The sequence below is a fragment of the Lactuca saligna genome, chromosome 9 (assembly GCF_052625555.1).
Source record: "Lactuca saligna cultivar CGN05327 chromosome 9, ASM5262555v1, whole genome shotgun sequence".
Classification (NCBI taxonomy): Eukaryota; Viridiplantae; Streptophyta; class Magnoliopsida; order Asterales; family Asteraceae; genus Lactuca; species Lactuca saligna.
In genome coordinates this window covers 3736533-3740772 of record NC_136425.1, presented here as the reverse complement: position 1 = coordinate 3740772, position 4240 = coordinate 3736533, and positions in this window count along the sequence as shown.

Sequence of the window (4240 nt, the reverse complement as noted above, 5' to 3'; positions counted from 1 at the left end):
CTAGAAAAAAAGAATCATAGACCAAATATCCCCTACAAAATACTTATACTTGTCAGAAGGCTCAGATGATCTTTCGAGTAGGAGACTTATCCCTACAACGATTAAGAATTAGAGAAGAGCTGCGCAACATGGTCAAATCAAGTATTCTGATATTACTTAATCCTGCTATAAGAGGCTTGACACCTCCCAGTCCAGAAGCTACTCCCCATAAGGACCCCAAATCGCTACCACTACTCGGACATCACACCGCCTTCTAGTTGCTTTCCTTAGCAACCCAGGCCTCCCTAGATCCAACTTGTCTGCCAACATCCAGAATATCGGATTCCTTCCCGGCTGCTGAGCCAACGAGCAACCTCACAGTTGCCCCATGCGGCCTCCGAAGGAAACTTCGACTAGCAATAACTGCCCTAGCTATACTACCACTCACAATCCTTCTGGTCCATCCGATCATAATATCCTGACAACCTGTTGCCACCAAATCCAATAAGAAAAGTGAATGCTACCAGAATAACGGTAGTCTTACATCATTCCCGGTCTCCAACGACCTACCATTTCTTGATTCCAATTGTGTTGTGGCCTACCCACAACCATGCGAACTAACCCACCCTAGCCTAAATAATCTGAAGGAATATGTGAATGCTACATCTACCCCGCAGTCTTACAACACCTCCCACACTAGTGAATTATACAACTACTCTGCAGTCTTACAACACTTTCCACACTATCTAACTGCTCATGAATGCTACGGCTATCCTGCAGTCTTACAACACTTTCCACACTACACAACATCCACCCATGCCTTACCGCTCATTTACTAATCCGAACACATCCCAATAGGAAATGATCCCAATATCGGGAAGTTTCTCGATATCCCAACTCACACAATCCTCCATTCAGAAAGCCACTTTGGCCGCCTTCCCTCCCCCGATAGGGATGCAAACTTATCCCGATTTCACACCTGCTTCTGTCCTGGATACCTAAATAGTTCTACCCCACTTTGATCCGACTAATACTTCATGGCACACGAGAATTTATGGATTTCCAATCCTTATTACCTTCTAATGATCGATCTACTGACGACTATCGCTTATCAATGCTAGTGCACCATAACTAACCCTTCCCAAGACAATACAACCCCTGAAGACCAGCTAAACACTTCCTGAATCCTAACAACACCGATGAACCCAGATGCCTAACATGATATCACGATTAGATCTCAAAATCCAAAGAACAAATACTTTAACCAAATCCTCCGCAACAACCCACTTTCCTCGACAATCCTAAAAACCATTTCAAGCACAATTACTATGGCTACCTAATCCTAGCGATAATGGAAAATAGCCCACTAAATACTAACCATAATTCCTTCAGAAAAATTCCTTGAACCAACCTCGACTATATCCAAATAACATCCAAACACTAGGAATCTGTTATATATCAGGAGACAACCCCGTACTACTCCACCAAAGATACATGGTATGCAGATGACAGATAATTATTCTTGAATACATAACTCAACCATAAGCAAAGAAATAAACTCAAAGATACACTCACCCGGCCGATGCAAGATAACAATAATAGAATCCAGACACACCCGAAAGCAAAGCAACATATACATACCTGCAACATCACCTACTACAGTCCTAATCTCCCCTGTCTGACACTGCAAATCCTGACTCCTACCGGTTGAAGCTCCTACCCTACCATCTCATCTATCCATAATCCTCAAAGTAACTAGAGCAGGCGCACTCACTGCTCCTCCCCTCGACATTGGACAATTGGTCTTCTTGTATCCCACCTGATCGTAGTGAAAACACAACGGGCTTGCCCCCTGAGGGCAATCCATGCCAGTGTAACCAATCATGCCACACTTATAGCAGCCCAAACCCTTGTACGACAGACTCCATCGTGCAGTTTCTCGCACGTTATGCACTAACTCCGGCCCCGCTGGCCTCTCAAATGTTGATTAGAAGAGTTGGGTCTTCTCCCGAGACCTTCCAATATATGCACCTGATCTGACCCCCTCATCCAAATGTGCTCTAAATCAATCTCCTGCTCACGGGCTCTAGAAATCATATCATTCAGTGTCTCGCACCCCGAAATACTCACAAACTCCCAGATATCATCCCGCAACATATCATGATACCTTACGTTCTTCATTTACTCATCTGCTACATACTTCGGTATCAATAAGGCCCTTTCCCAGGACCTGGTAGTGATCTCTGCCATAGTCTCAGTAGTCTTGAGGTGGTCCAAAAACTCTCACGCCGACTACTGTACCTCAATCGTCGGAGCGAACTCCGCTCAGAACCTAGTCGAGAAATCATCCCATGACATAACATCAACCACATCATCACCCAACTCACTGCCAATCTCTTCCCACCAATAATGTGCCCAGTCCTTTAACAGGTAGGAAGCATATCTAACATTCGCCTCCTCGGGGCAGAAACTCGTCTTGAACATGTTAGCCATATTCGCTAACCACCTCTTACTGACAATGGGGTCCCTCTCCACATGGAACGTAGGAGCTCCACAAGCACAGAACTCCCAAAAAGAAAGAGTGTAGGCCCCAATGATAGCCATAACCTCTGCACGGAATGCACCCCAGCGCTCATCTAAGATCTCCGAAATAGAGTGAGAAATCTCCGATGAGATGAACCTAAACCACCTCCATGAGAGCTCATCTCCAAACCGAAATATAACATGCCAAAGATCGACTCATAACCAAGGATCATTCTCCCATAAGCTTCTTAGATTCTTCAGGACTCTCCGTGATTCGAGTATGGATCATGTGCTTTCAGTAGTACGGGCCCAATACTACCTTCCACACCTATCCATACTTTCCTCAAGAATCCTACCGAATCTTCTAAGTCACTTTCTCAATCTAGCACTCTGAAAGATCGCTAAACATCATAACCAAACCCACGGAAGCATTTCCTAGGCCTTCATAGGTCTCCGTCCTCACCCTGGCATCAGTTTTTGAAGAACTTCTCATAATTCTAGTTAGCTATTCCATGAATACAATCACATCACCTAAAAGTTTCATAAAGCACAAAGCAATCAGCATTCTTGCAGTAACAATCCAATCCATAAAAAAATTCATAGAACATTCAACCCACACACTACTACTTATACTAGAAGTTCCACCCTTACTACCGGTTGCCTTATGCATGAAAATTATACACAAAATAGGAAATAAGGCCAAATCATCCTAAGGCTATAAGATCTTAATCGTATACAATTTTTAAAGCATACACTTACCAATTACTGATATCAATAGTCATTCCCATTCCAGATAACATGTATGTGTATTCTGGGTAAACTTACTTGAGCTCAACTGATTGCATCCACCACACCCTTTTCTTAAAATATATTTCTTTTGAAAACACTACCAAATCCTCAGTTTGAGCTCAGACACACCCAAGAGCATGTCCGAATCCCTCAAACCAAGGCTCTGATACCAATTTGTAACATCCAAAAAATCAAGGATAAAATTTCATTTTTATTATAGACAAAACACATATGACGTTTAATCTAATCATTCCAAAAACATTGCTAATTAGAAACATTTATCAGAGTTACATCCCAAAATCACATAATGCGGAAAACACAGGTGTATGCACTGCGATCAAGTCGTACCCTTCCTTTTCGAACCGGAAATACCTGAAACCATAAAATAACTGTAATCATCAAGCTTAGTGAGTTCCCCATAACATACCACAAATAACTTCACATAAGCGACATAAATCATGCATACAAACATATAAGGATGACATGGAAACCCTCCAAGGTCTTACTCCATGTGTCATGGGAACCCCTACAGGGTCTTAGCCCATTGCCATGGGAACCCCCACATGGTAACTAACTGCCATGGGAACCCCCCATGGTCTTCACATAAATGTATAACATATTTATAGCACATTCGAATTAAACACCACAGCTAAATAAACTAACTATCATGGGAACCCCCACATGGTCTTCACATAAATACATGACACATTAATAGCACATTCGTAAATACCCACTATACGCAAGAGTCATGAAGACAGCTAGCATACTACATATCGTAATCATGGGCCAGCCTTAGTGCCTTCGACCCATTGGTATGGTGATGAGACTCACCTCACGCTTTTGAAGTCCTGCAAATAAAACTTTAGTTGCTGGCTGACAGATCCCCAAACTGTCAACATCAAAACAACACCAAATTAATAATTACGTTCCAATGCATAACCATAAATCC